The 21,056-nt window shown below is 43.6% G+C and overlaps 1 protein-coding gene across 6 annotated transcripts in view; it reads left to right on the forward strand.

The window, feature by feature from the left end:
• The window catches only part of IPCEF1 (interaction protein for cytohesin exchange factors 1), an 844,548-nt gene that overhangs the window by 305,632 nt on the left and 517,860 nt on the right, over nt 1-21,056 (forward strand). Inside the window, exon 1 of one of the 6 annotated variants that reach the window (XM_085611543.1) lies at nt 1,232-1,368. The exons of 4 other annotated variants lie outside the window; for them this stretch is intronic. The gene's annotated coding sequence lies outside the window, so the exon portion shown is untranslated. Of the gene's footprint in view, nt 1-1,231; nt 1,369-1,641; nt 1,866-21,056 lie in introns of those variants that run through there. One more of the 6 variants, XM_085611542.1, reaches the window with a different exon arrangement.

Here is a 21,056-nt window from a genome sequence, read left to right on the forward strand (position 1 = left end):
GGGAGAGGCTATGGAGATACGAGGTGAACTGTTGGAGGGAGGTAGTGAGGGAATCCGAGGAGGAGGTCATGGGGGAGAGACTGTGGAGCGATGAAGGGCACTGGTGGAGCGCGGCAATTAGGAAATCTGAGGATGAGGTCATGGTGGCAGGGTGGGAGATACGAGAGATGAGGGGAACTGGTGGAGGGTGGCAGTGAGGGAATCCGAGGAGGAGGTCATGGGGGGGAAAGGCTATGGAGCAATGAGGGGCACTGGTGGAGGGTGGCAGTGAGGGAAACCGAGGAGGAGGTCATGGGGGGAGGGTGGGAGATACGGAGAGATGAGGGGCACTGGTGGAGGGTGGTAGTGAGAGAGTCTGAGGAGGAGGTCATGAGGGGGAGGGGCTATGGAGAGATAGTGAGGGGCACTGTTGGAGGGTGGCAGTGAGGGCATCCGAAGAGGAGGTCATGAAGGGGAGGGGCTTTGGGGCGATGAGGTGCACTGTTGGAGGGTGGCAGTGAGGAAATCCGAGGAGGAGGTCATGGGGGGAGGGGCTTTGGAGAGATGAAGGGCACTGATGGAGGGTGGCAGTGAGGGAATTCGAGGAGGAGGTCATGGGGGTGAGTGAGAGATACGGAGAGATGAGGGGCACTAGTGCAGGGTGGTAGTGAGGGAGTCTGAGGAGGAGGTCATAAGGGAGAGGGGCTATGGAGAGATAGAGTGCACTGTTGGAGGGTGGTAGTAAAGGTATCTACAGAGAAAGAGGTCAGTGGTGGGGCGCCAATAAATGACTCTCCACATGCTCTGTATACACACAGAAGCAATCCTTGTATCATACTGACTGTTTGCAAGTAAATATGAGGTAATCTATACCTTGTAGACTACCTCCAAAAGCGACAAATTGGGCCGGTAGCGGCCCACACGAATGCACCCTTGGCCCACCCAAATAAAAATTTGTGGAGCCGGGCCTGTATGGCTCCTTTAAAGGTGGGCTCCTGAGAAAAACTTTGAGCCCCTCCACTTATACAAACCAAGCACTGGCTGGCTGGAGGAGTGACGCGGTCGTAAAACACTATTTTGCGTTTGACACAACAGGAATATGGTTGCCCTCTACTCTCTTGAAAAGTAACCCACCCCAGCTGACTTTTGCCGCCAGCCACTACGAGCCCGCCCTCCCTTCTGGCCCATGCAGAAACGTGTGGTGCATGACGTGATCCGTGCCACTTTTAGGTTTACCAGCATTCTACTCAGTGACTTGTTGCCTTCCTCTTAAGCAATCTTGGGGTTACGACGACACAGTGGCGTTCGAGTTTCCTGTCAATGCGGCACGCGCGCGGGGTGGTGGTTCTGCAGGCTGGGTGCTCGCTGGATCCCTCCTGACTCTTGAGGGTATGTAATTTCTGCACCTTTCAACCTCAATTACGCTCCCTTGTACCACTGACACTTTCTGATTACAGGCTTTCTTGCTGCCTGCGTTCAATTTATCTCAAATTGCACGTTGCGCTCGGGGTAGGCTCCGACAAGAAAGGAAGTTGCTCACGTGAGCTCGTGTTTGTAATGGTTTTTTTGAGCAGCGGTTTTGAAAGGGACATGTTCTACTTCCTTTTTGTGAGAGCTTATGTAGATTCTTGGGTGGTGGGGGAGGGGGAGGAGATTAGCGTAGATTCCATTATGGTCTATCTTTATCTCCGGAATGGCCTTGTCTGTGAGCTCCAGCATGTGTGAGATTATAACAATGGTTACTGCGCGGTCCTGATGCGGCAGAATGGAGACAACCGTGAGGGTGGGCAACGGAGATCTACTGAGATAGCCAATCACCAGCTCATCTGCGTCAGTGGCAACGAATGTAAACATACAACTGCCCGGCTGCACAACTGAAAAGACGGGTAGGTACACGAGGAAGAAATGCTTTTGTGTTTGCAGACAGTAAAATAAGGGAGGAGAAGGGAGAAATAAAGATACAGAAAGAATGAAAGAGAAGGAACAAAATGGAGCATTAGTGAGAGAAAAAGGCAAATCATTTAAAAAAAGGAAGAAAGAATATATGAAAGATAAACAACCGGAAGAACTAACGTGAGAGTAAGAAGCGAAGTGAAAAATAAGGAATACAACAAAACACAAAATATGGAAGTGAGAAACACAGAAAAGAAAGAAAATGGAAAAGTAGAAAATCAGGAGGATGCTGTAAAATAATGTTATCTCAGTGTGTTCGAGAGAGGTAAAGTGTTTTTTTCTGGATGGAGAATGATTTGAGTGAGTTAGGCTGGGTGATGTTTTAGGTTCAGAAGGCCTGGTTTTGAGTGCTGTTTTGCAGGTGATGTGCATTTTGTGGATGTTCAGAGATCTTTCTCAAAGTTCTCAGCACACCTAAGTATATGTTTTAGTAGTAAATGTGGGTGGGACAGGAAAGAATAGGTGGAAAAGGGTCAGGCTTACTACAAAGGAGATTCCGAGAGCATATCACAGGAATGCAAGGAGTCCTTTGTCGTGTTCAGTAAGATTTGCAGTTCACCTGATACGATTATGCCCTAGACATGTTATAGATGCTGGTGTGCAAAATGTATTCATTGATTAACTAAAGTGCATTAAAAAGTTGTAGCAGGAATCACAAAAATGCTAGAGGTGTCACCAGGGTTTCTCCAGTGCAATGTGTTTTTAAATTAGGTCTAGCATTAGCCAAGACCTTTAGATTGTATTAAAATTGTATGTATATTATGCTTACATATAGGGGCTTTCTGCAAGTTCTCTTCATCCATTGATCTGTCAATGTGTCATTCACATTTTTGTTCTGCCCACCACAGCAAACAGCATGGAACACATGGTCAGCCCACTTCAGCCATTGCCTTAAGTCTCTGTGAGTGGAGAGTGCGGCTCTTGCATAGTACACAGAAAAAGTAGTTCACTTGTACTGTTTCACAAAAAAGATTCCCAAGCATTTTTAAGCACAAAAGTTGGCTGTCAATGCCAGAACTATTGACGTTGCCAATGTTTGTTTAGTTAGTTTTGAAGTTTATATCACACATAGAAGACCCGGTGGTCAAACATGGTGCTTTAAATAGAAGTCACAGTATTATATGTACAAAATGTGAAAAAAAAACAAATGATGCATAATGAGGACCAATGTGTAGTGAGCGACATACATAGAAATTAACTATATACAGTATAAACAATGGGAGTGGTGTTGGAAAAGGAGTTTTTGCCCAATATACAACGAGATACAGCAAAAATACTAATGAGGTTATATACAAGTTTAAAGAGAATGAGCTAAAGGAAGGAGTTTTCATCTTGAGGTTGTGTTCAGAAGATGAGATATGGCCACAGAAAGTGTGCAAGAGAAAAAGAGGAGAGAGAGATTGAGGTAAAAAGGAGAAGTGTTGGAGTTTGGAGAAATGAAGAAACCTTGTTGTTGGGATAAGAATATCCCCTGCATAGTAGACAAGAGTGTACCCTGCCCTGAGGGCCCAATTGCATGTGAAATTGGGATTCTGACTTTTTGCTTGGCCCTAATGACATGTTATTCCAGTGCGTGCACAGAGGTCTAGGCCCAGTGCTTAATTTGGGAAAACATAAGTGCCGGGCCCAGCATTTTTCTCAGGTTTCCGTAGTCGATGCTATCTAAAGTCAGGGGTACAAATAACAAGGATATGTACTCTTGATTCCATCTCACGCCTCTTTTATCCACAATCCCCTTTATCGCTCCCTTTCAGGTTCTTAATCATCCTTGCATTATTTTTTCTCACAGTTTTCCACCTTTCACTTCCTTCTTCTTTCCCCCTTTTGTGTTTTCTATCTTGCTGTGGGCCAAAATCGGGTGAGTTAAAATAAATACCAGTCCCCAAAAATGAGAGCCAGTGGCCCCACCTGCAACAGACGTTTCTCATTGACTGACTGTTACCACTGGAAGTGGCATTATGCCCGAAATTTAGAGAACTCTTAGGAAATCCTTCTCACCGAGACAACCTGATCTGCTTACTTAACCTTTCAAACCACCCTGAAGAAGCCCAAGGCCGGATAGCCATGTAAAGGGGTGAAACACGTGTTGGCTGTTCCTTCACTCATTATCGCGGATAGAGTGACAACACTATTCTAAATACGCTACAAAATGAACCGATGTGTGATTGGAATTTTTCCATAAAAAATACAGGAAACAAATCTTGCCCTGACAATCTATCTGTGAACCTTACTTACATTAGGGGGTTAGGGGTTTCCCCCTGTCAAGGGTAAGCATCCAAGAAGAGATCCTTGCTCAGTATACGGCCAGTAAGGGATCGGGACCTTTTACCCCTTATTCTCAATATCTTAATCATCCATGCATTTATTTTTTCTCACAGTTTTTCCACCTTTCACTTCCTTCTTCTTTCCCCCTTTTGTGTTTTCTATCTCGCTGTGGGTCAAAATCGGGTGAGTTAAAATAAATACAAGTCCCCAAAAATGAGTGCCAGTGGCCCCACCTGCAACAGACTTGCTCAAAAAGTAAGCACTGCTTTGGCCTGTCCCTGATAATGTGATCTCTAGAACCTGTTCTGTAACCTAGAGGGGCTCACCAAGCGAGCCCTCAGAGTGGGCACAGGACTACTGTTCATGCCTGGGGTGAGAAAATGTAAGGGGTGGTGGCAGCTTACTATGTTTTGAGAATATTTTGTGTGACCAACCCTTTTTATTTGTGTCAGAGGGAGCATGGTCTACTAACCCTTCGATTGTAATGTTCCATTGTTATGTGAACCCCAAAACCTTGTGCTGACATCTCCGCCTGGATTGACTAGCATTTTGCACTGTTTGTAAAACAAACCCAGCACATAGTGTTGTGGTGGTATTTACTTTTCAGCACATTTGGAAAGTTGGTCAAAGTAAAGCAAAGTATTGTCATGGTTGCACTACTATGGGCTACTTTGCTTCAAGGGGGCATTCCATAGGTGGTACATGGGTGTTCCAATGCAACCACCACCCATGGGTATTTATGCGAATCCCTATCTACTAAATATTGTAGACAGAGATTTACGGAAACATATTAATGCAGTCATAACGGAGGAGAAATGTTTTAATTTCTCCATACTTTTAAAGTGGAGAAAAGCATTAAAGTGGTGTGCATGTCTTTGTAGGGAATGCGTCGTACATGTATGGCAGTTGGACACTGCCTTTCATATGAGCCTGAGTATTCGGCTAGTGGGATCTGTTTTGGATGCCCCTAGTTTTAGCATTGAAAATAAGGATGAGCCCAAAGAGATCTTCAAGAACCTGGGGCAGTAACTATATAGAGACAACAATGGTTCCTGTTAAGGAATAAGAAGTAACTGCTTCCTAAACATTTTAATGTTAACTTTCAGAAATTATCCAGCAGACGGTACTGTAAAATTATGGAAAAATTTTACTTTGAAAATATAATCACAATTAATTAACCAGGTACAGCATGCTGACCAACATAAATACGTTTATTACAAAAATTATTTAATGACGATTAGTGATAAATGCAATAAAGTGTTTGGTGCTGAAAGATGATTTGCATGTGAAATGTGGGATATTTATACGTGTGAAAAAAGGGGAGAACAAAACATATGACCTTGTATGGTTCTTGTAAGGTAGCAGAACGTTTTGTGAATTACAGAAAATGAACAAATCATTTGTAGGGCACAGATGTTGTGATTTTTGCAACGTTGCAACACTGAAGGATATTTGGGTCATCATCAGGACAGTGAATAATGGAGAAAGGAGACAGTGAAGAGGCCCAGGGGTCCCAACTCCTGAGAACTTAACGGAGAAGTAGTGCAATATCGAGTCACGGCAATTTAACTAGCATAGTAAGAGGGCCAGCGATCCCAATTCACACAATGGTGGAAGACCATGTACTAATGCACAACTGTGGATGGCGATCTAAGGACAGACATGAAACTGTTGCTCTGCCGGACCGTTGGATCAAATTTTATGAAGCCTTCTCAAGCTGTGCGCAATGTGCAGGTCCTCCGCGCCACAAAGAGAACCTGCACATTGCGAAGCAGACGAAGGCACAGGCTGTCATGGAACCCCTAATGAATAAGCAAAAATTGTCCAGCTCGTTCATAGTTGGTGATCTTTGTGTCATGGAAACAGTGGCCTTCTAGAGATTATCTTCCATCCCTGAGAGGAGATGTTCAGTTGCTTAGCAAGGGTAGGGATTGGTCCGCCCCGGGCGGCACGAGTTTTGGGGCAGCGGTCTCCACCCCCCACTCTTACCTGCGGTTGTTGCGGGGCGGCTGTCACAGGAATAGCCAGCACCCCACCACCCCCGCTCTTACATGTGGCCGCTGTGGGCGGCAAATGCAGGGACCAGACGTGGGTCCCTTGCTCACTTTGCCACTGAATTCAAGCCAGCCTGGCTGATGAAGTGTGTTACCCAGAAACCGGTCCCAGGATGCTTGTTTCCGATTCAGGGAAGACATGGCTTGGCAGTTCAGGTTGGACTGTTCCCATGAGGCACAGGGTCAAGACTGATTTGCATATATCTGAACTGAGGTGACGAAGTGAGCTAAAGAATGATGATGGATTCAACCCAGATCTGTGACTGCGGGTGAGTGTCTGAAACGTTTCAGTGCTCCGTCCATCATTTCTTTGTGTTTGCTTTGGACCACCATGGGTGGCACAAGGTCTAGCTAGGCCACTGAGAATGTGGCTTCAGGGCCAGAGCTGCCAACCATGGAGCTGGGGAACCGGGTTCGAGTCTCAGCCCTGGCTCAACATATTGTGATTCTGGGTAAATCATTTAATCTCCCCGTGCCTACCAAAAATGAACGTATCCTTGTGTAATGTAACTGGTGCTCATGTAAAGCGCTCCAACACCTTTGGGTAGAGTTTTCACTATATAATACTGCAAAAAAAAAAGAAGTGACAGTGCAGATTCATCCAGATCGGCTTTGAGAAGCCCATCGTGTTCATTTATGCAACATTTGTTTTCAGATGGGAAATTATTGTACCCCTAAAATAGCAACTAATAAATAAACAAACGAATATATAGTGTGCAACCCCACTCACAAGAGCAGTTTGATCACAGCTCAAAGGGGTCAAGACTGCCTCATATTCGGCCGATTTATGGTTTCTGTTGTGCCAAGTGAGACTTGGCACATGCAAATGCCATCGGTGAGGATCTCCCTGCAGTGGAGCTTATGTGTGGCCATTAGGCCCAAACCATGCTTACAGCACCGCCATTTTTTGTGCCACAATGCAAAAGAAGGTAGTCTGTACACTTGAGTGTTGGCATATCCTGATAGGAATCTGGTCAAAATCTTTAAATGTGGAATTTTGAAGCGCACTTGTATTTCCTTAAAATACAAAACAAATGGGACAGTTGCACATTTGGTCACTGGGATGCTGTAGGGGGCTCAGGGTATCTCCACATGTAATTAAGAGCAAATCAGTGGGCTATATGCACACTTACTTCACTTTCAGTGCTCTTGTTTGGAAGCTTACCTTTGGCTCTTCATCAGGATGAGGGGGCATATCATCAACAACCGGCGATAATTATCGCTAAGCGCACTTAGCGCTAGGATAATTATCGCCGGCTATCGCTTGTTTTTATCGCGGATATAGCGCGCTATCAGCGACGCTTATCTCCAGAGTGATAAAAATAACCGAGTTAGCTGCCAAATGTGCAATTATCGCTGGGATTCCAGCGATAATCGCACAACTTTTGGGGCTACATTGTTGATAGGGCAGGGCATATTTAACCATGATATCCACCTTCCATTGGATATCATGGCTATGTCAAACTAAAAGCAGGTGTAAGGAAAGTAGCGGTAACCGCGGCTAGCGCTACTTTTTTTATCACTATGCTTGTTAGCGTGCCCATTGATAATTGGAGAAGTGTGGGTTAGCGACATTTCTCCAGTTATTTTGGGAAGGAACGCACACTTTGCATCTCATTAGAGATGCAAAGGGAGGCGTAGGGAAAAAGGGTGCTAACATGCGATTATGCATGTTAGCACCCTCTTGTTAGGGCGAAAACATTCTCTCCGCTTTTCTAGCTTTTAAAGCCAAAAAAGCGGAGATAAGGCCCATGATGATATGCCCGAGGTGATTTACCTTAAAGGACTTTCGTGGTATTATTAGGCTGGGAATATTTCACCCATAACAATTGAGGCTTTTACAGCTGTAATGGAGGTGCTCGGAACATATCATTTTAGTCCTGATTGTATGAGGCCACTTGTTAGCATATTGAGATGTACACATTCTCAGTGTAAACTCATAGTTCACGCACATCTTTACTCCTCTGGAGTGGTGCAATTTTACCTCAAACAGAAACTTAGAAGGAGTGAAAGGAACACAGTTTGAATAGCCTACAGTTAGGACCAAATAGTGTAGCAGGGTAGACTAAGATATGTGGCAAGAGAAGACAAATTTTGCACCATAATGCGGCACATTTTGGGTTATTACTACCTCCTTATTTTGGCATTTTTAAACATGTTAATACTTTTGAGGCAAAGTTTTCACCTCATTAGTACAGCTTTGACACTCAGATATAGAAATAAACAACAGAAAAGTGTTCAATTAACTTTTACGGAGGGCCTTCCACTGTGCACCAACATGTGCTGTCGCATTTTTAGTAACTGATCTGTTTGAGCTAGAAAAAAAATGTTTTTTGTCTGAAATCTGAAGATTATGCAGTAGAAGATGCATTATGTGACAAATGCGGCAAATCCATAATTATGTGGGAACGTGGTGTCTGCAAAACTGCATAATTCCAGTGGCCCTGCCTATAGTATTCCCTGTCATGAGCGCACCAACAAAAATACTACAGGTCGAATCTGGATCCGAGTCCTAAACCAGTCAATGGTGGAGGAAGTTCCTAAGCAAACAAATGTCCAGGTGGGTCCTTTCTGTGCCCTAATTTGTAATCTGGATCAGAATAACCCTCGCACTAATCTTAAATTATACAAAGGATAATCCAAAAGCGACCTAAGGCATCAGGTCTCTGCTCTAGATTTGGCCTGCGGTATTTTTCGTTGCTCTGCAATTTTACCCTAAGCCAAAGCAATATAAAATGAGACCTGAAGTCATCACACTACCCTAAGGTTGAGGTAGCAACATTCGAAATTAAAATTAGCTCCTCCTCAATCACATTGCACCTTTGAGCCTGTACTCTGACGTCATTGTGGTTAAGATAATTTCATCACAGGAAGCGATCTGTTTGAAACCAACCCTACCTGTCTGCAGAAATAGGACAGGATATTGCTCGCACTCCACCCTATTGTACGGCACTGGCTGTCGTGTGTGTTCTTTGCCTCACTAGCAAAATCCTACTAGAGGTGAAAAGTGAGGGAGAGCATTGCTGGACTATAACATAAGTAATTGTAAAGTGCACTTTCACCTGTAGGTATCTTGGCGCTGAATAACAGATGTTTGTTACCCAACTCAATGGTACTCATTTTATTGACTTCAGATGGATGAAAGGCTGAGTGGACCCACCAGGATTTGAACTTGTGACCATGCGATCAAACATAAGCCCCTGTAGTGGAAGCATTAGTTCACTGACCCACCAGACCCAGCTATAGTTTGTTCTTCGGAGGCGGCTAACCACCTATTTCACAGGATCCCCTGCAGGCCCCCGTCAACACCCTCACCCGAAAACCCAAAGCGGCAGAGCGAGCTCCTAATCACCGTATTGCTTTCTTACCTTGCACAACTTAATACCTCTCAATGGTTCCTATACACAGGTCCACTAGAATTATATGACGGGAGAGGACCAAATTATGCGGAAAGAAAAGGCAAATTATACGGTGTAATGTGGCACATTTTTTGATAGTATTATTTCACTATTTTGTCATTTTTACCCATGTTAACACTGTCTTAACACCTAATTAATACCACTTTAACACACAAATACAGCAAAAAACTGATAAAGGTGATCGGTCAACCTTTGAGAAAGGCATTCGACTCCACAGCAACACATGTTGCTGCTTTTAGAAACCTTCGATCCGATTAAGTTAGAGACAATCTTTTTGTTAAAATTTGCAAATTATGCAGCAGATAATGGATTATGAGGCAAAGGCGACAAATGACTATGCAGAAAACTTAGCTGTAGAATTGCATAATTCCAGTAGCTATTCATATACCTTAAGACTCCCTTTGGCAATGTCCACGAAGCCGCCGTGTTATAAAACAATTGATGAACTTACTTAATACATTTTTTTATTTACAGCTTCTAAAACCACACAATTTGTTTAAAGCTGAGAGCTTCTACTGATTGAACAACAAAGTTGGTCTAACAACCCTGGTCTAGGGTGACCATATTTTCCAGATTTCCCTGGATAGTCCAGGTTTTCATTAGTCTGTCCCGTCATCGCGGCAATTGTAAATTAAACTAATACATGTCCCGGTTTTGGAGAGCGAGTTGGGGACAAGCACATTTGATTTTAAAAAGAGTGCAGGCTCACATTTCCTCCAGCCTTTGCCTGTTGCATCGCTGCAGGACTGAAGTACATTTTTAACCCATGTTTAAACGGCTCCTTTGGACTCCCCTACTGTGCAGCGGCATCACAGCAGCATGTAATTAGCGTCTTATGAGACCCTCCGCTGACCCCCAAGCTCATGAGCCCTATCCTTAGTTTCACCACAGCTTGAGGGAGAGAAGGAGAAGGCTCATGGGGCAAGCCGAGATCTCTGCAACAGTGCCGAATTAACCCATGGGCACAATGGGCAGTTGGCCGGGGGTCCCACAAGCCTGGGGGCCCCAGGCAGTCCAGAATTTAACACAAATTTTCCGTTAAACATTTTTATACCTGTGAGAGTTTGTGTATGCAGGGCCCAGTACACTGCTTTGCCCGGGGGCCTATAATATTGTTAAGACGGCCCTGCCCTATCTTCAAAATGGTACTCCTACCATTTATGGCTAATGGAGTGTGCCTGATTAAATCAAAAGCTTGTCACCCTACCCTGAGCTTCTACTGTAAAAGCAGAACGGCTGGCCTAAAAGCTGTGAGCTTCCACTACAAGAGCAACATGATTGGTCAAACAATCCTGGGTTTCAAGTGAATGTGGATGTGCTGATATGTGAAAACTTTTTAAGGGGATTCCACTAGTTGTAGTCTTACCTTACATTGTATTCTCAGGCTCCTAAACTACGGAGTCAACCCTTTTCTACATTTATATGTGAAAATGTAGGAACCAGGAAAAATGTGTTTAATCAGTGATGAAGTAAAGGTATAAATTGTATTTATACAGCGCTAACAACCCCTGACAAGGTTGTAATCACAGTTTCTCCAAGCACACAGAATTTCAAACTGAGGTCGCAGTTTCAGAAGTCTTTTATTCCAACGTCTTCAAAAGATGTTCTTATGCCAACACGTGTTTAGTCTAAAGCTGTTTCAGTCACAGCAGACTTCGTCAGGGCAATGCATCTACAGCACAAACATTTTACTTGATCAGGAGGAGTCACGTTCGGTATTAGTATTCTAACCGTCAACCGGGTCTGCCGACCCTGAAACTTCACCAAAGAGTGTCTATTGTTTACTCAGAAAGATTTCGAGCTTTCAGTTGGTAATATTTAAACTAATCACAGGAAAGCCTATGTCAAGAGTGTCTAGGTCTCATTCTACCCAAAACTCTGTAATGTTATATAGAGGGTAAAAGCATGTAGTGCCATGTGATATTTAAAAAAAAGCCATGAATTGGTGGGAGGAAGACGTTCTTGTACTCACTATGTCAACTAGAATCAAGTACTGCTAGAATCCACAGTATCAGATGCAAACGTAATATCACATATTCTGCAAGAAATAGCATTTAATAGCAGATATACTATCTCAAAGCTGTCTATCACATGCAATAAAAAAGAGGAGTAGAAAGGCCGACTCATTACTTTATATCATGTATACAATGTCTCGGATCCAAAGGTTGGGGATCTAAAGGTAAAAAGTAAGTATCTATTCTATAACATATTACACATAGAGAATCTTAAACTTTAGATGAGATATTTAAGCTCATTGAACAGGCTGTACCTTAACACTAGCTAGAGCAGTGTATTAAATTCAAGGCAAGCTCCGTGGGCAAGGCGTCAGAACAACGTATAAATCCATAACCATATCATATCTGACCTGTATGAACTTTCACGTGTACCATTGGGGCCGAGCGACCGGAATAACCGGCTATTATACACAGTTCTAAATTCATCACCTCGTCATAATATGGATAACCACACGTGTTACTGGCATGTAATACATACACACACAGCTTCAGCCTCCTTTCTTAATATGTGCGAAGGATTAGAAGCAGAATTGGGCATAATTGCACTTGTGCCACCGAGGCCGAGCGACATGAATAAACAGCTATTATACACTGTTCTAAAGTCATCACCAAAGCATGTAGCTTAATTCAGATACTCACTATTTGTTCGGCAAGTTCGTCTGTAGTTTGCCGTGGTCCGCAGACTATGCTAGACCGGTGTGGAGGGCGGCAGCCATTATTCTCCACTTTAAATAGTGTGGAAATCAATGACGTCCCTCATGCCGTAGGGTGCGTTCATGTAAGTGAAACTGCGGTGTCCATCTTAAAGTTCCCGGAAGTCGTGTCCAGAATAAAGGGAAATCTCTTCTATACTATACTTATTGCAATATCAGTGACTATCCGCGGTGTCCAGACACACTGTATTCAATATTCTTAAACTACAATATCGTAAAATACGAATTCCTTTAAGTCAACCAGTCCTCTAGGGATTAGTCATTTAAAAAGTTGCAGTTTACCTTAATCAATTAGATAGTATATCGTATTATTAGAAATATGTAAGCATGCATATGAAATAAATTAAGGTTATTGAGTAGTATTAGTTAAACAAGTCTGTTCAAGAATATACCATGTGATAAGGTTATGTGAACATGTATATAAGGGGGGTGAGGGTGAAAGAAAGTAATGGGCGAAAAGGATTATTTGGTCTCTACCGTACTACTGATGTATAACATATTCATACATGAAAGTTGGTCCTGCCTTAGTACAAGTATTCCAATACATAATTACTTTGGCCCAATCAAAGCATGCCATTTACATTCATATACATTCCATCAATATTCTACATAATGAATAAACATGTATATATTTACAGGGACAATTATCAGTTTGCGTACACCAGCATTAAGTATATCAATTACATGGTCATGACAGAAGAAGGGCAAGATCATATTCTAGCATATGTTGTTCGATAGACATGTAATCAGATATTATCGAACAGATGCAACACCAAATGTTATGTTTCATTAAAAGGGGTAATGACTACATATCAACTGCATCATTAATAAACAGAGAAATCCATATCCAAACACTATTAATAAGAGCACATCTGTGTTTGCTATTTACTATGACCATACTCTATACATCTTGTTACAGAGTTAGTCCCTATTCCAGGCAATACCGTGGTAATATATATACCCTCTCAAAATGGTAAGTATTAATCACCTAAAAAATGCTGCAGTTCTCGGTCAATGTTCAATCCTTGATCTACTGCTTTCAAACGCAGAATCCATAATGCTTCCTGACATCTCAGCTGCAATTCTCTGTTGCCACCCCTCACTCTACGGGGAACCACTTCTAGCCCATGATAATCAAAAGTCCAGTATTGTGTTTGCTTGTCATATGTGAGCGTGTGGAAGGCAAAGGGATACTTTGGGTCTCCCTGTTTTACTGCCCTTTAGTGTTCCATTATCCTATCCTTCAACATCCTGATTGTACTGCTCACATATATCTTATCACATCTACATATCAAAATGTAGACAACATATCGTATAGTACACGTAATGGTGTTGGTAATGTGAAAATTATGACTGTTGTTATAACTAAACCTTGTTGTTTATTTGGCCAGTCTGCAAATCGAACAGTGCCCGCATTTGAACAAGCCTCTATTGTGTTGTGCTAGCCAGCTATGTTGTATCATGGTAGTGCCTGGGTAACTCGGACCAATCAGTCCCTTCAGTGTTTGTCCTCTTTGAAATGTTATGTTTGCTTTTTTATTAATATGTTGTGCAAGGATGCTGTCTTCCTTCAATAAGTGCCAATGTCTGTTCAATACCCTGCTGATGTTGCCAGTATTGCTACCATAGGGGAGTATTGGTCTGATAATTTCCCTTTTGGTGTTCAACTCCGGCTTCTTGTGTGCCAGTGTCTTCATTCTCTCCAGTTTGGAGGCCCTACTACTTGCTTTCTTGATAATTTTTTTGTCATAACCTCTAATGGTAAATCTCTGTTTGATATCAGCCAGGTTTTTAGTGAATTCCTAATCTCTGCTACAATTTCTCCTGGCCCTTACCATTTCCCCATAAGGTCATCATCAGATAATTTCCACATAAGGTATTGCTTCCCAGATAACATCACTCATCAGGTTGAGAACATGTTTGGTGTCCTTGATATGGGATGGTAAGTTTACCACTAAGGATTGGAGGAAAACCTCAACGAATTGAGAGAGTTGTTCAGTCGGGCCCTAATGCCCGATACGATCGGTCTGCCAGGTGAAAAGGTGGTTTGTTGTGTATTTTAGGCAGGGTGTATAGGCAGGTGTACCTTGGGTTTTCAACTTTCAGAAACAAGTACTCCTCAAAAGAGATTAATCCCTGATCATACCAACTCTTAACATTCTGATAAATCTCATTTCTGATGCGTGGTACTGGATTAGTATCCAGGGGGCAATAGCAGTTTCTATTTTCTAGTTGTGAGTAAATCTCGCAATTGTAGTCAATTCTATTCATGATAACTACACAACCCCCCTTATCCACTTCCCTTATAATCCAATCTTTATCATTACGTAGCTCTCTGAGTGCCCTTCTCTCCCCAGAAGTGAGGTTATTAGTAGCTGTCCATTTATTCTTCATTCTTCTGTATGAGATGTTATCCAAAACCCTGCAAACTTTCTTGAAAAATAGATCACAATAATTATCCGCAGACAAATTGGGGGTCCATTTCGACCTAGGTTTCAGTCCACTATCAGTAGTGTGTTCTGTATCTATACTCAAATGTGCTAATAGTTCCCTAACCCTAGTTTCCTCATCATTATCCACTGTTAAAGAAAGTAACATGGTAGTATTAATAGCATCCTGTATAGAATAGTCCCCACTTGTTGTGGTAGTCCCAACAGCAACATCTGGCCCCTCCTGTAAGTGGAAGTGTTTCTTAAGCTTAAGTTTGGGGACAAATTTGTATACAACAATCTTAAGCAGGTCAATATCCAAGTTCGTAGATGGACAGAAACTCAAACCTTTCTTAAGCAATTTATTAATTTCATCATCAAGTATTTTGCTACTCAGGTTAACAATTCGCACATCCATTTTTGCATCAACTCCTGCATCAACACCTATTACTGTTTCTTCCTGGTCTATGGCCTGGTCCTCATGCCTGTCCTGTCTCCTGATTGCTCCCTTGAATCCTTTCCCTCTTCTGGTCTTTCTCCTCGACCTATACGTGAATTTGTTCTCATGTTGCCTATCCTTATCCATCTTATTTCTTCTAAAAACAGTTTCTCACTTGTTCTGATGTGCCTTCACCCGGGTCTTGGTTGCTTTCATTATCACTTGAAGGCACACTAGAAGAGACACTACTAATTGTATCAGACGGTGGTTCTATGTTATCTGGTTTCTTGTTATTCACTAGGTGGCCAAATGTCCTGGAAAAGGTGAAAACCCTGCCACCTAAATAGTCGTTCTCATCTCGTTTGAGTTAACGAGTCTTATGTATTTTAATATCATCCCGATGGCGTGTTAGGATCTGTTGAAGAATGTCTTTAATTTCCTTCTCAACTTACTTAATCTCTTTCTGTAATTTATCAACCTTTCTTTCTGCATTAATAATTAGTATCTCCATTAAATTCATGAAATTATTACTCCCCTGACGAGGAATTGAAGTGGTTTGCACTGAGTAGCGTGCTACTCTGGATCCCAAGATTAGAGGTTAATAGATAGTAGAGTAGTAAAAATGTATTTCTTTTTTTCCTTGTGGATTTGAGGATTAGTTGTGTTACCTTTGTGCTCTTGATTTTTGTGTGTATTTAGTAGAGTTTAGATTTAGTGCTGGTAAGAAAGGTGTGTTCGGCCTGACTAAAAGACAAAGAACTGTTCCTGGGACAGTTTATGAAAAATTCCTGCATCAGATCTATAAAACGTATTGCTCCAAAATCAGAAACCGAACATTTTTAAATGCAGAGAACAGGGAAAACACCACATTTTCAGTTTGAAAGCGAATGTACCTGTTGGCTCTCAATCAGATCCTGTAATGCCAGAAAAGTCTATCTTCAGGTGTTACTGACAACACTGGGGGCTACATTTGGAATTTATTTGAAGCCTTGAACAAAATATTTTTGAGATGGTGTGTGTTTCTGAAGTCCTTTACCAGGTAATCTCATTAAATCCCTGTGGTCTCCAGAGCCAACTGCAAAAGCAGGGGAGACAAACGCTTCTTGATCGGTGGACCACGCTACAGAAGTATCCGCTTCCGAGACATCCACAGTACCCCTATCCAGTGCCTTCTTAACTCATGGGCAAACTGGGCAGTTGCCTGGTGTCCCCTACCTACGAGCATAGGGGCCCCATGCAAACCAGAATTTAACACTAATTTGCTGTTAAACATTTTTATTCATGTGAGTGGTTATGTAGGCAGGGCCCAGTGCACAGCTTTGCCCGACGGCCTATAATGCTGTTGAGGCAGCTCTGCCTCTATCTTCATGAGTTTGCCGGCCCCACTGAAAGCTCACCTCTACAGGCTTCACCTCCACCTAAGACATAGGTCAGAAATTTGTCCTGCTAATCCTGCACTTCCCAGCATCCAAAGACAATATCATGCACTGTGTGATACTACAGAGTCATGGCGGCCCGCCACACACGCATTAGCTAGATGGGCTGAAGTAACCCAGATAGTACCTGAAAAATAATACAAGCAATCTACAAATTCTCTCTCTCTCACACATGATTAATGTAACCAAGACTGCATTAAACACAAAAATATTAAATGAGAGATCCTTCTAACCCACTTATGAAAGTCCTCGTGGGATTAAAACAAAAAATTGCTGTTGCTGCCTGCTAAGCTCCTAGAGGAAATGAAATTATGCAGTGTGAACTATACAGATAACATACACATATTCCCCATCTCTTATATCATTAGAAGTTCTTCCTATTATCCCTATGTAAGAACAGAAGACTTCACTGATTTTTCCAGAATTAGAACCTACGACCTTAAGGTTTTGCACAAGTACTGCTGCTGAGTCTTTACCAGACCTTTGCCTCTAAGCCCTTCATCCATCTTGCAAACTTCACTGTGTGATCCGAGTAGAACAGTCTCCTAAATTTGACAATTCTTCTAAACTCGTACACAGGTGCTGTCTCTCTCACCTGACTCCTCCCTCTTGAGCTCCTACTATAAGTGTACACTATGCTTTCACAAATGAGTAAGTGCGCACTATGCTTTCACAAGCAAGCCAATCAGGTTAGTTTAACACCACTTATTTCACAAACCAATGCTGTCTTCTGTGTGAGGTATGTGTCGTGTCCCCACAAAGACGAAGGACACAGGTAAGGTTTATCTCTCTTCTTTATTTCGTTCCTACGCAGCGCTGCTTGTGCGCACGTCCACCCACGCTCCCACGTCCCCTCTACTGCCCTTTCCCCCACCCCTTGACAGGATGTGGTGTCCAGTTACCCTCGAGTCCATGTTGTCCACTGCAGGGTCCTAGTGCCCGGTCCCAGGTCACTACATCTCCCCCCTGTGTCACAAAGAATGGCAAGAAAGTGACAATACACAGATGTGTGGGTAGGTGATAGATGCAGGTCTGTCATGACATAGTTCAGTATGCTCCCCATCACTACATTTCTTCTATTAGTCTCTTTGGGCGCCGGCATGTTCTTCGCGGGCCGGCCTCCGTCCGTTGCTCTGACTCTATCCCCTCTCTATTTCTTGTTTCCTCCCTGTCGTGCTCCTGCTTTCCTTGTTCTGCTGTCTCCGTGTCATCTTCCTTCAGTCCTTTGAAGTGGGAGCTATTTCTTGTTATTCTCTGATGCTCTGACTCTGCCATGATCATTGGGCCCTTCACTCTTGTTACTGTTAGCGGGTCTTTGGAGAACATGCTGTCGGATTTTCTTTGTTGCCGTTGACGCACAACTACCGTGTCTCCTTCCTCTATGTTCGACGGCATGGCGTGTCGCTTGGCGTCTGCATATCGTTTCATTTTTTCTTTCACCTCTCTCTCCCTATCTGCAATGCTGCTGTGATCGGGTGGCGCTGTTGCTTCTATCTGCGGTAGCCTCGTCCGACTCGTTCTTCCCAGTACTAGTTCTGCTGGGCACCTTACTGTGGAGCTGTGAGGTGTGTTTCTGTAATCACGTAGTTATTTTCCTGTGGTTTATCCCTAGATAGACCATGAATCGGCGGAACTCTTCTCCTGAGAATGGAGGGCCATTGTCTGTTTTTAGTGTTTCTGGTGAGCCCCATGCTGCAAAGATGTCATCCAATATCGGTAGTGTCGCTGTGGCTGATGTTGATGAGACCTGCCGCACTATCGGGAACCGTGAGTATTCGTCGATGACCACAAGCAGGTAGTTGCCTGTGTCTAGGGGCCCAAAGAAATCAGCTGCTAATGTTGTCCATACTGCTCTTGGAAGATCCGACATTTGTAGTGGCTCATGCTTAGCCGATGGTCCTATCACTTGACAGAGGTGGCATGTCGCTATAGTCTCTTCTACCATGCGATCCAGGCCGGGGAACCATACTTTCTCTCTTAGTAGTTTCTTGGTGGCTACCACGCCTCGGTGTGACTCATGAGCCAGATTGACCAGTTGTCTCCGGAGTGAGTTTGGTATCACGATTCTCGTCCCTCTCATCATGATCTGTCTGTTTCGGACAGTTCCTCATGGATCTTCTTGAGAGCCAGCACTTCTTCTTTGTTCCCCAGGTGCAGTTGTTGTTGACGTTCTTCCATCTCTGCTTTCTTGTTATGTCCATTGCTGTTTGCAGCATGGCATCGTCCTTGCTCTCCTTTGCTAGCTCTAGTAGTGTTATCGGTGTTGGCTTGTTTTGTTTCAGTATGAAGTTGAGGTATTCTTCCGCCATTGATGTCGTCTCGTGGACCTGCGTCAAGGAGTGTCTCGACATGTAGTCTGCCGGATTGTGTTCTTTCCCTGGCTTGTGCATAATCTTGAAATCATAGTCCATCAGTCTTATGCCCCAGCGTTCAATCCGGGGTGGCATTTTCGCTGATGGGCTGCCATAGATCGTCACTAGCGCCTGATGATAAGTTTTTATTGTAAATGATTTTCCATAAATAAACATGTGGTAGTGTTCACATGCCCATACCACTGCTAAGCTCTCCTTCTCTGGTTGCGAGTATGCTCTTTCAACGTCTGTTAAGCTTTTGCTTGCATACGCAACAATTTTCCTCTGTGAGTCTCTCCCTGGCAAGTGCTGCGCTAGAATTGCTCCCAGTCCTACTGGGCTGGCATCGACCGTCAGTTTGGTGCATAGTAGCGGGTCGAAGTAGGCCAGATGTTCCACCGTCATCACTGCTTTTCTTATTTCTTCGAATGCCTTGTGACATTCCTGGGACCAGATGAACTTCTGCCCTTGTTTGTTCAGTTCTCTTAGTGGTGTGCTCACTGTGGAGAAATCCTGTAGGTACTGCGCACAGTAGCTAGCGAGGCCCAGGAATGATCTTACTTCCGCAACATCTGTCGGAGGAGTTGCTTTCTTCAGTGTTTCAACTTTGCTGGGATCTGGCCTCATCCCTTGTTTGGAGAAAACGTGTCCGAAGAACACTAGTTCCCCTCTCCCCAGCTCACATTTCTCTCCATTTAATGTTAGGCCTGCTTGCTCCAGTTGTGTGCACACTTGACGCAACGCTGTGTCATGCTCTTTGTCTGTTTTTCCAAATACCAAAGTGTCATCACTGTAGTTGAGGCTGTTCCGCACTGGCCTTATCACTTGCCGTATTGTTTCCTGGAATATCTCCGCAGCCGAGGAGATTCCGAAGCCCAGATGCGTGGAGAATGTTGTGATGTACCTGGACTGGTGATCTAGTTCTAGCTGATGGTATCCTTTGCACAAATCCAGCTTTGAGAACCGGCACGCTCCAGTGAGGCAGCTTATCATGTCATTTAGTTGTGACCCCGGGTGACGTTCCCTTGCGATTGCTGTATTTGGGATCCTCATGTCCACGCAGATGCGAATCTTTGAGGTGTTTTTCTTGGGAACTGCCACGATCAGAGACACCCACGGCATTGGTCTTTCCGCTGGTTCAATTATGTCTTGCGCCAGTAAGCTTGTTATTTCATCTTCAACTTGTGGTTGGAGATGTATTGGTACTAGTCTGTGATGCTGAGCTACCGGCTTGATCGGTTCATTGATGTGCAATGTTATTTGTTTCCCTTTCAGCTTACCAAGACCTATTAGTATGGCAGGGTATTCTTGTAGGATGTTTTTCGTTTCCGACATGTGGTATGTCATTGCTAGTAGCCCCATCACCTGTGCCGTCATATTGCTGAGCACATGTATTTCTTCTTGGTAGAATCTGTCTTTGTACGTCAAGATCTCAGTGAATTTTCCCATGTTTTCTACTGGCCTTTTGGAACCCCAAGTGAACACATCCACTGTTGACGGTGATAGTTGTGGTTTCACTCTCATTTTCTGGTATTCTGACATGCACATGATGTTGTATGTTGCTCCACTGTCGAGTACAAACTTAGCTTGGTGGCTCCCTACGCCAATGTCCACCGTGGCTGTCTTCTTTATTTGTTGATTTTCCACAAGATGAATGTGTTCTGTTTCTTTTCCTCCTCTTGGTGCCTCTGACATGAGATATAGTCTTGCTTCCGACACAGGAGCTGCCGTTTCTTCTGCTTCGTCGGAGGAGCTGCGATATGCTGTTTCCATGTGTCGTGCGTACCTGTTACCGGTCATCCATGGTCTCATTGTTCTGCCTCTTTCACTTCTGAATTGTCTTGTCATGCACGTGCTTGAAAAATGGTTGTCCCTGTTGCACTACCTGCACTTTTGACCCATCGCAGGGCAGGCACCGACATGTGGGAATTCGAGGCCGCACCAGTAGCATGTTTGTTCGCCCTTCTTTGGTACCGTCTACGCTTGGAATTCCTTCTTTTTGA

Source organism: Triturus cristatus, chromosome 6 (genome assembly GCF_964204655.1).
Source record: "Triturus cristatus chromosome 6, aTriCri1.1, whole genome shotgun sequence".
NCBI lineage: Eukaryota > Metazoa > Chordata > Amphibia > Caudata > Salamandridae > Triturus > Triturus cristatus.